Genomic DNA, 12,332 nt, shown 5'->3' on the forward strand with positions numbered 1-12,332 from the left:
CACATACTAATACAAGAACATAATCAAGAACAATATATACGTCAACTACCCGAATAAAAGTCAAGATATATGAAAGAAACACACAACAAAATAATCATACCTGAACACCTGCACCCACGACACAGTTTACAATCGACGAAAAAAGAAAGAAAATAACGAAGCAAATTGAACAAGGAAACGAAAAAGGGTAATACTAGTTAACTCCTCATGTTGACTCGGGAAATGACGAATAAAAATAAGATAATAACCTAAAGAATCTGATCCCGGACGAAAAGAAAGGAAAAAGAGAGAGAAATACGACGGGGTAATAGAATGAGAAGGAGTCATAGAGCGGAATAAAGGAGGGGATTAAGCCAACGGGAAGAGGACAAGTCGGAATAAAAGGTAAAAAATATGTTATGTTATGAGTCGCTGGGAAAGAGCCCGGGTCGGCGGCTCCTGCTATGACGGCAGTTTTACGACTTCAGTCCCAAAGGTTTATTAGTCATAACTGAAAGTGAGAGAGAAAGCGAAAAATAAAGCGAAAGAGAGAGAGAGAGAGAGAGAGAGAGAGAGAGAGAGAGAGAGAGAGAGAGAGACAATATAAAGTACATAACATCACACACACACACACACACACACACACACGAGAATGTAAGAATGATGAACACACATTACCACACTAGACTACTCACACTCAAAACCCCCAACAGTGAACATGACGAGTATATAAACATCAACATACACTGTACATATAAACACGCACAAAAGGGAGGAAAGAGACAGGCAACAGATCCGCAAGAGGCAAGGTCAGGAGAAATAACAAATGGTTGGTAAAGTCTCAGAGAAGAATAGACGCCATTATTGCAAGGATTAGGAAACTGACGCAGCATTGGGTTGGATATATTACGAGAGTGACGAGTCAACAGAGGATTAGGGAGATTGTCGATGTGATTCTAATAGGCAGGAAAATACCCAGAAAAGTATCGATCACTTCAGAGAATTGTGATATGAGAAAGTTTGGAGGAGCGTAATAGTTAGTGATGGTTGATGATGAGGTGGTGATAGTCTAGAGGGGGGAGGGGGACAGTAGTCTTGTTTGGGGGTATGGGGGAGAGGGGTGACTGGTGGTGGGTGTGGGTGTATAATTGATCTTTTATTTACACGAACTGTATCTTAATATATATTTCTATATCATGTTATAGAGAGAGCACTTTCAATGCAAATTTTCCTGAGTTCATTTCCTGTTAGTTTTCTTCCAAATGAAACAATTCGTGCAAGAGGAATTATTAGATTCAGTCTTTCTCATTTCCTTGACCGATACCAAATTTTCCACAGTTATTTCAGTAGAATATTTATTTCCAATATTTATGTTGACTTTACCCATAATGATATATATATACAGTATAGTAAACATTGAACAGACCTGGCCCTCCTCCCCCTCATAAGGGTTCAATGTGTACGACTACACCGCCCCCCAGGAAACAGTCAGCAACTATTGGTTAGGCCATAAAGCAGCTCCATTTTGGTGATTTTATCCCACGTAAAAGTTTCTATTCAAGTTATCAAAAGCCGCCTTCCAGAAACTTATCGAGCAAGTCACCTCTCTCCATAGTTTACTGCTGCAGGATGTGGTACTTGGAGTTTATGTTATATCTGAGGATACTAAGATATCGTGAGCAAGACAAAGACACTACTTTAACTGATTATTGTAGCGAAAAGTCTTAGATACATTTTAAAGGTCAAAGGTTAACTAAAAGGTAAATTAATTCAAAGTAAATCTTCAGTAGCTGGAGGGAGTGGTCCCGCTCAGCTAACAATTAGGGCAATTTCTATTCAAACATTTATCCACTAGAGTCGTACAATAGATAATACAACTGAGTCTTTAATAGACTCATAATTGTTAAAAGAATAAACATGAAAGGCGAAGTTGGAACACGCCTAAACACTAATCAATAAGGTACATCTCTCTAATGCTTTCCTGGGAGGTGATGTTGTATACCTATCATGGGTCTAACATAAACATGTGATCCAACACACGTATGCAGATTAAACTACGCTTTATTCTTAAGTATTCCGGTGACTCCCCCCAAATCCGTGAAAAATATCAATGTGTACCCAGAGGAAAGACTGTTACTGGGAATTGCTGTTTGTATTGGTGGATTTACTCTGTGGAAACATGTGGAATATTAGTCCATAATGGTTTTCTTTTCTTGCTATAGTATAATTTTAGTCTAATTGATTTCTGAAGAACACTCGTTATCTATCTATCTATCTATCTATCTATCTATCTATCTATCTATCTATCTATCTATCTATCTATCTATCTATCTATCTATCTATCTATCTATCTATCTATCTATCTTGCGTGAGAGAGCGTGAGAGCGAGAGAGGGGAGCGAGATGGAGAGAGCGAGAAAAAAAAAGAAAGAGCAGGGTATAGTGAGTGAGTGAGAGACAGAGAGAGGGAGAGACAGAGCAAGGTAGAGAGAGAGAGAGAGAGAGAGAGAGAGAGAGAGAGAGAGAGAGCAGTAATGGAGCAGTTTGGACACCTTCACTACAGGCTGCCTCAAGCTCCTTACACCACTCAACCGTTCTCTCAAGGATCCAGAAATGGCACTCTTGGCACTGTCGCAGCTGGTGGTGGTGGTGGTGGTGGTGGTGGTGATAATGTTGGTGATGACGATGGTAGTGGTTGCAGGAGGTGGTGATATTGATAGTTAATGTACAGTAATATGGCCGGGACTCACACGGGCTAGAAGACTTACCTTATCTTACTTTCACGTAAAGAAAACACACACACAAAAAACAAAAATATATTAAAAGCGAGAAAAATGAATAAGACAAAAAAAAAATCAAATAACAACCGTATCACAACATCAAAGGCGATAACAACTTTTACATGACTCTCCCTCCCACCAAGATGAATCAATGTTGTTGTCTTGCTGTTGTGTTGACTCATACTGACTCTATCCACCACATTCAGCTCTTGTATTGATTCATACTGACTATCTCCCACGTCCAGCTCTTGTCTTGACTCCTACTGACTCTATCTCCCACGTCTAACTCTTTCCTTGACTCATACTGACTCTATCCACCACATTCAGCTCTTTTCCTGACTCATACTGACTCTATCCACCACATCCAGCTCTTTTCTTGACTCATACTGACTCTATCCACCACATCCAGCTCTTTTCTTAACTTATACTGACTCTATCCACCACATCCAGCTCTTTTCTTAACGCATAATGACTCTATCCACCACATCCAGCTGTTGTCTAGACTCATAATGACTATCCACCACGCCCAGAGCCTTGTGTGTCTCCGACTGTGATATAAGAGACTTGAATCATCCTTCATTATTATTCATTGGTGCCATTACACCCCCTCCCCCCACACACACACAATACACTATGATGCAGATTCATTTTTCATCATACATCACTGTTAATGGGTAGTGGTTATTGCCATTCACTGTTCTTCACAATGCCGAGGCGGAAGGTACAAGGGCGTAGCTTAGACACTGTTAATTCTCCATCCAACAATGCACTATTTCGTTCCCTTGATCTACGAGGCTAATATAATTATCACCGGTCTTCCACACGGAGTTCCAGAGACTAAGTGTAAAGTGATTAACTGGTGACTTAACAGGACACAGTCTACGAGTTACAATCAGGGTCATTCATTATTCACAGTCATTCATCATTGCTTGCTTTCATAGGATGCAGGGTTTGTATATATCAATTTATTCATTATGTCACTTTAAGTTTGAATTAACACGTATGTTAACACTATTTATTGTTTACAATATGTATTTCTGTTTACACTCGACCTACAGAGATAAACAATGTATTTTCACCCACATATTAAAGAGATGGTATTAACTATAGATGCTGAGTCGTGTATCGTAGGTTGTGGTAATAGTGTTTTATTGTATGGCAGATTGTGGTAATAGTGTGTTAGTGTATGGCAGATTGTGGTAATAGTGTGTTAGTGTATGGTAGATTGTGGTAATAGTGTGTTAGTGTATGGCAGATTGTGGTAATAGTGTGTTAGTGTATGGTAGATTGTGGTAATAGTGTGTTAGTGTATGGCAGATTGTGGTAATAGTGTGTTAGTGTATGGTAGATTGTGGTAATAGTGTGTTAGTGTATGGTAGATTGTGGTAATAGTGTGTTAGTGTATGGTAGATTGTGGTAATAGTGTGTTAGTGTATGGTAGATTGTGGTAATAGTGTGTTAGTGTATGGTAGATTGTGGTAATAGTGTGTTAGTGTATGGCAGATTGTGGTAACAGTGTGTTAGTGTATGGTAGATTGTGGTAATAGTGTGTTAGTGTGGTAGATTGTGGTAATAGTGTGTTAGTGTGGTAGATTGTGGTAATAGTGTGTTAGTGTATGGTAGATTGTGGTAATAGTGTGTTAGTGTATGGTAGATTGTGGTAATAGTGTGTTAGTGTATGGTAGATTGTGGTAATAGTGTGTTTGTGTATGGTAGATTGTGGTAGTGTATGATAGGGTATGATAGATTGTTTGGTAGTGTGGACAGTGTATGATAGATTGTGTTAGTATGGGACAGAATGTGATTGAATGTGGTATAGAATATCATTCTGCCTCTCTGCTTGAACGTACTTGCGCTCGTTTTTCATCAAGCTATCCCCCCAAAAACAGAACGATTAATTTCAGTGAAGCTTTGCAAACCAGTTCAATTATAGATACAGCTGGTGCCAGGATAAAGGTCACAATGTACGGTCAAAAAAAGGTCATTGTTAAGAGCACATGAGCCTGGTGTGAGTTAAAATGTATGTTATGAATGATTTAATTAGATTTTTTCCTATCATTATTATTATTATTATTATTATTGTTGTTGTTGTTGTTCTTGTTGTTGAATGCTATTGTTTATACGACCTTTTGTTTACATTCATTTTTCCTTCGTGCGAAAGTTATCATCGGTGTCGTCTGAACTTTTATCAACTAACATCTCCTGAGAAATACACATAACACACAAGAAGTTTCAAAACAATATATAATAAAGCCTTACTGTTATTCTCTCTCTCGGGGGCTGAGAGAGCTAAAATAATGACTGTTCTTGGCGAAGTTAACTTTTCCTCAGTTAAAAACGACGAACGTTTAAACTGTAAGAAGTCATCACTCATCTTAACAAACTTCCACATCTTGAAAGTTCTGAGACCACTCAAGGACAATGATTGAAGACACCAGCCATTAACCCAGCTGCAGGATTTATTCATGTATCTTTTTATAGACTTTTTTTTTTTACTTTTGCTTCCATGAAAAGACTTGATTTAATTGCTGTCTTTGTTCATATGATCTCTCACGTCTGCTACACATTTGGATAACTCAGGTCAACATATTTGTTTTATAATAAATATAAGAATGTATTTATTTCTCAATATTTAAATGGATGGAAGCCATGATGCCATATAGAAAAACATTAAATAAAGAGCAACAGACAGATATACAATATTTCTGCTGGTAGGTTCTTCAAGGCTTACCCAGCTTAACCCGTCCCTGCACCTGCCCCGGTGGTCTGATCAACGCAACGTGTTTACAGTACACTCACTCTGCTGCAGCCCTTTCCAGGCCTCCACTACATCACTCCCTCACCAAGGGCTCTTCTTATTTGCTTCCAGGCATGGAGTCCTTCTTACTATGCATATGATTACCGTTGTCTGAATTCTTGTCTTCATTCCACGTGCTCAATTCCTTTTGTCTGGTTCACCAGTCTTGACTCCTCAAACATTTGTTTCCCGTTGCCTGGATTTCTAGTTATCACATGAAGGTCCCCAGTTACCTTCGTCTGTTTTTTGTATTTACAATAGCATTCTCTCCAAGGTTACCAGCTCCTGTTACTAGCTTCCCAGACAAGACTTACGGGTATCCATTTTCCACTCCCAGGTACTATGTTTCCGTTGTCTCCCGTTACCTGGCTGTCTAGTTCTGACATCTGGGCATCCAATCCCCGTTATTTGGTTTCCTAATCCTCTCTTCCAGACACTCACCACTTTCCTCCAACTTCCAGTCTTCAGTTCGGGCATCATTTTTTTCTCTCTCTCTTGTTTCCAGGTCGGTCTCTCAGGTGCCCCCACTCCCGCAGTCTATATTCCAGTGCTCTCTTCAAGGGACCCGATTCTCTTCGTCTGGACCTCAGTCCTCTCTCTCCTTGGCAACCAATTCCATTTGTCTGGGTTCCAGCTCTCGCTCCAGGCACTCAATCCTCTCCTCCACCTTCCTAATCCTACTTGCTCCCAGCGTCTTGTCTGCTGACACAGGACTAAGAGGGTTTAAGTGCATGTGCAAATCCCTATTAAGTTATAAACTATCTTTGCACTTGAGGTCAACATCAACAACAGCTTCCAGGGAACTGCGGCTCCTGTGCCAACTCCGGCTGGTTTCAACTATTGCATTAATTCCGGTTGGTTTTCAGCAATCCTATTAGTTCCACTTGGTTCCAGATATTGTAATAAATCCTGTTTGTTCAAGATATCGTATTAATTCCAGGTAGTTCCAGGTATAGTACTAATTCCGGATTTTAGTTCCATATATTATGCCAACTCCGGTTGATGCAAGATATTACACCTACTCAAGCTCGTTTCAAATAACGCATCGGTTCCTATTGGTTCCAGGTAGCGTGTAAACGTTGGTTAGTTCCAGCAAATTGCACCGAGACCTTCAGATATTAGGATATTGATTCGATCCTTTACCACACCAGCTTCCCGTCCGTGTACATCATGCCTCATTCCTCTCTGTACGTACTACACAATCACTACCAGGATATTTTTTAATCATTCTCTGAGTGTGATGATCCCATGAGCCTTTTTGGAGACAACTGATGCACTTACAGTCATCAGCTGATATGACTTCCCGCTATACTCTTTAAAATACTCTCATTAATTGGGTCATATTAATATAGTGTTCCTCTGGGGTAACATATGGTAATAAATAATAAATTACCGCCATTGTGTGTTCCTGAGGAGTACCAGATGTAGGTGACAGAGAGAGAGAGAAGGGGAATGGGTGAAATAAATCATTATCTCCTCGGTGTTATGATTGTCAGGTGATAGGAACAGAAATTAAATCAAGTGTGATGGGGTGTTGCGTTTCTTTTTACACTTTCAAGATTTATGCTGATTATTGTAATTATACGTGATTATTGTGATTATTTGTCGATGAGTTTAATTTATAGGTAATTATCAATCTTACCTGCGAGTGTTACTGTGTTTTTTCTCTTAATTAATCTTTTCAGGAACATTAACTCACTGCATCGTACTGTATTCCATTATTTTCAAATACAGGAATAACTAACATTAACTAAATGAGCTTTTACGTAAAATATTCATTCATTTTATATTTCATTCACCAACTTCCTACATTCACCAACTTCCTTCACTCACCATCTTCCTTCACTCACCAACTTACTACATTCACCATCTTACTTCATTCACCCTCTCACTCACCATCTTCCTTCACTCACCATCTTCCTTCTTCTTAATGATCAAACTCCTTCACCACCTCCTAGGCCTACAGTGTAATATTGACACCGGTTTGAAATCCTTCCTTTGATAAACTATTCTTGAATCATTAACAACTCAAGGTAATCATTAGACAGTTGGAGTATGAATGTCTTCTTAACAACCACTACCTCGTTATGTGGCTACGCATGTTTATGACCTTATATAATGAGTTCTGCAATTAGGTCTTGCACTGTGTTTATTGCCTGGAAATGCCGTAAAAAAATTAAACAATGGAGAATTACATTTCCCTGACGTCATCTGAACTGTAGGGAAATTGAACTGAATAGACTTGAGGTGAAATAGATTTGGAATGAAGTAAAGTGAACTATATTGGTGTAAAGTGAGTTAATTTGAAATGACCTGAAGTATAGTAAAATGAGTTAACGTGAACCGAAATGAGCTAAATTAATGTGAGTTGAAGTGACCCAGTGAAAATGAAGTAACGTGAGGAGATATGAGTTTATGAAAATTTTACCGAATGAGTGCTACTGAATTAGAATGAACTGACTCGAGCGATTCTCATTTAAAGTGAAGTAAATTGAAATTAAAATCAACTTATAGAAAAAATAAACTGACGCCGTATGAATAAAATAGAACCGAACGAAAACGAAATGAACTGGGCGGAACCGAGTTGAACTGGACTGAAATGGTTCAATGAGATGGTAAATAACAGAACGAAATCGGTATCAAATGGACTGAATTCAACTGAAATGAAATGTAGTAAAGCGAACCACACTGAATGGCTCTGAAATGAGCTGAACTCAACTGAACGGGACTGAACTGAATTTGAAATGAAGTTAATTAAACTGAATTGACTCCTACCCAAGTCTAATTATCTTCTCTGCAGTCTGATTATATTCTCGAGGAGCGGTTTACACAGCTGTTCATGACGTGGCTCACAGAAGGTAAGATGAAGGTGAGCTAAGAGTTACTACGCATGAGTCTCCAAGAATGAGTCATGCGTAGGAGTCACTAGGCGCGAGTCATTGAGTATGAGTCACCAATGAGGGGTGAAAGAAAGAGAGGGAGAAATAGGGAGATAACGTGATACCTACATGCCAGAGAGTTAGGCTTTAAAGAAACGTCAATCTTTCTGAACTTCCGCTGAACTTTGGACCTGTATGGCACCTGGCTCTTGATGGCACCATAATAATGTCGTACTTCTCCTTAGGTTGTTAAAGAGTCAGAAAGTCACCGATTGGACTTGGTGAACATCAGGGAAAAAGTACTGGATCCTCTGTTATTAAATGTCTGCTCTAGTGAGCTTCAATATCCCATACCTGAAATCTTGCATATGAAAATAACACTAACTCATTCTTCTTCACGACAGACTATCAATTAACATCTTGCTGCTATATCATCCTGAGTAATCCATGACAGATTACATTTCCCGATGAAACACTGAAATGATAACCAGCAGGCAACATAAAGTGAGGATGTATGGAAGTGTACTTGTAAATTATAATAAAGTGGATTCTCGTCGTGAAATTTGGTTCAACCGTCTTGAATGGCCTCTCTGTCATCCTATCTCCGAGTCGTGGACGAGGTAGGAGCCGGCAAGGAAACTCATCTCAAGTCTCCAGCCAGGATACAAAGAGGCAGGATGAGCAGAATCCACAACACCGGAGAATTGTTGGGTCTCTCAACATCATGTTCTTGGCTGGGACTCTCCAGGTCTTCCACTTGAGCTCACGCCGGGAACACTCACAAGGCAGAGCTTACGGTCACAAGAAGCTCAACCAAGAGGAGAATCTATTTGCCTGCACGGTGAAACCTCCATATAACGGACCATCGATATTACGGACTTTCATCTCTATATATAATTCATTAGATGGAAGTTTCACATCCAACGGGCCCTCGATATAACGGATTTGTATCTATATAATTCATTAGATGGAAGTTTCACATCATAACAGACACTCGATATAACGGAATTTCATCTCCATATAGTTCTTTAAATAAAAGTTCCACCGTAGCTATATCGTTGTCCAAAATATCACACCTCACCAGCAATCCTCTTCTTCAAGCGCCTTACACGGGGCCTGGAACAACTTTACACAATATGCAAATTATGCAGTTATTAAGTCTGTTGACCCTGTGAAGCTTCAGGAACGAATATGGCGACGGCAAAACCAAAACCAAAAACACTTTAATAAACCTCACAATCACGTAAGAATAGGGTTTAATATGAGGTGAGGTGGGGGAGATACAGCTCTTAAGTTTGTATAAGGCAGACATTAAAACTCCCTTAATTTTTCCCCGTCTCATTCTTCTGATTTATAGTACAGGGAATGAGACTAACATGGTGGAGTAAAGAAGATGAGGATGACAGAGAGAGGGAGAGGGGGGGAGGGAGAGAGAGAGAGAGGGGGGAGAGGGAGAGAAAGTAACCTAGCAAGATAAAGGGAGAAGGTGAAACAGAGAGAGAGAGAGAATCATCAAGCAGAAACGAGAGATCGGGTTCACAAACACATATACATTCTCAGCACCAAATTGGAAATCCAAGGAACCCTCACTCAAGAAATGTTCTCTTTTTCTCTAACGTTCTCTTTTTCTCTAACGTTCTCTTTCTCACTCTTTATCTCTCTCTTTATCTCCCTATCTCTTTCCCTCTTTCGTGTCTAGTAACCACCTCTCACCTTCCTCTCCTTTATTCGTATCTGGTGGTGAATCTCTCTCTCTCTCTCTCTCTCTCTCTCTCTCTCTCTCTCTCTCTCTCTCTCTCTCTCTCTCTCTCTCTCTCAGTAATCTCCGCCCACTTCAATTTCCATCTCGAGTCAAGGGCTTTTTTTTTGTCGCTTATCTTGTAGAAATATCTCCACATCCCGTCTTCCAGTTGAGGACTGATTCAATCTTAAATTTTCAGTCAACCAGGCATCACGTAAAGAGAGAGAGAGAGATAGAGAGAGAGAGAGAGAGAGATATGCAAAAACAAATTCATTTAATATCCTCTATCCACTACACTATCCACTCCTATCCACCTTATGTGTACCTTGTATCCCTCTCAGTGGACATCTTATATCACTTTAGTCAGGAGATAAAATAAAGCATATGACCTTAAATGATTCCCACAGTTTATAGTCAAAATCTGGACCGTCTCACAGAACCAACAGAGGCTGGTGATTGTTTCGGTGGCTGGCTGTGGTGGGTGGCGGTGTGTGGTAATGGGTACTTGTGGTAGTTGGTGGGGTGGGAGGGGGGGGTGGGATGGCGGCGGTTTGTAATTGGTGTGTTATGGGTAGTAGGTGGTGGTAGTGATCAATAGTGGTGATTTGATTGGTCGAGGATGATATGGTGGATGATGGTGGTACGTGGTGTTGTATGGTAGGTCATGGTGGTACGTGGTGTTGTATGGTAGGTGATGGTGGTACGTGGTGTTGTATGGTAGGTGATGGTGGTACGTGGTGTTGTATGGTAGGTGATGGTGGTACGTGGTGTTGTATGGTAGGTGATGGTGGTACGTGGTGTTGTATGGTAGGTCATGGTGGTACGTGGTGTTGTATGGTAGGTCATGGTGGTACGTGGTGTTGTATGGTAGGTCATGGTAGCAGTGGTTGTGTATGGTAGTTGATTGTGGCAGTGGTTGTGGTGGTAGTGTTGGTGGATGATTGAGGGTGGTTGAGTGGTCGTGACTGGTCGTACTTCAGGGACGACTATGATTTAACAAACACAGGGTCAGCGGTTCTTGCTTTTACCCTTTGACCTCGTTCAATCAGGAACACACTTAAGGCAAATGTGAATGATCTACGTGATTGAGGGAAGGAAGAATGAGAATAAAGGAAGTAATAAAACTGAGAGAAAGTGAGGTAAGGGAGGAGGGAAGAGAGAGAGAGAGAAATGAGAAGAAGGGAAAAAGGAGAGAAGAAGGCAGGAGAATTAAAAGGGGGGGGGGAAATAAATCTTGGACAGGGAAGGAAGGAGAAAGAGAAGTAGAGAGGGAGAGGGAAGACAAACAGACAGACAGACATAAAACAGAAGAAAATTCACTCGGGGTCACTAGCATTTATAAGACATTTCTCAGCCATTACAGAAAACTGCCACTGTCCTGACGTGAATTAATCTTAATGATTTCCTTCAGTTTTGGGGGGATAGAAGAAGGACGATGGGTGGGTGGATGAGTGGGTGGGAGAGATAAGTATTGGATGGATTTGAAAGAGCTAAGAGGCAAGTGGGCGGGAAAGAGTTAACCGATGGGCGGGTGAGTGGATGAGTGGGTGGAAGAGGCTAAGTGGTGGATGACTGGATGAGGACAAGGGGCGGTGGGTGGAAGAGAGGTGAATAATTTGTGTGTGGGATGAGTGGATGGCTGTGTGACTAAGTGAGTGATAGGACTGCCAGATTGGAGTGAAGCCAGTGAATGTGAGGTGTGTGTGTGTGTGTGTGTGTGTGTGTGTGTGTGTGTGTGTGTGTGTGTGTGTGTGTGTTGAAAGCTGGGCTGTAGGTTGACATTTAAAGGAATGCACTCGGGAAGGTGAAAGACGTAAATACTGAGCGAGGTAGAAGGGGATGGTGGTGATAGTTGGGGATGGTGAATGGGGTGGGTGGTGGGGAATAGTGAGTATGATGGGGAGTAATGGATGTAGTGAGGATAGTAGGTGGTTGTGTAGGACGGATGGTGGGGGATAGTAGGGGTAGTGATCTAGTGGTGTGGGTGATGGATGTGGGGTGGGGGGAGGAGTTTGGTATTCAGAGGAATGCACTGGCTCTCCCTCCTGACATTTGCAGTGACCTCGGCGTTTGGAAAAAAAAAAGGTACTGCAAGATTTATCGTCACCTTTCGGCTCACCTTTGGATTAAGTTGCATTTTTGGTGTATCCGTGTTTG

General features: G+C 40.9%; 1 protein-coding gene across 1 annotated transcript in view; it reads right to left on the reverse strand.

Moving 5' to 3' along the window:
* LOC121856690 (zwei Ig domain protein zig-8-like) overlaps window positions 1-12,332 on the reverse strand; it is a 78,926-nt gene that overhangs the window by 13,977 nt on the left and 52,617 nt on the right. The window lies entirely within an intron of this gene.

This window comes from Homarus americanus, unplaced genomic scaffold (genome assembly GCF_018991925.1).
Source record: "Homarus americanus isolate GMGI-L3 unplaced genomic scaffold, GMGI_Hamer_2.0 scaffold32531, whole genome shotgun sequence".
NCBI lineage: Eukaryota > Metazoa > Arthropoda > Malacostraca > Decapoda > Nephropidae > Homarus > Homarus americanus.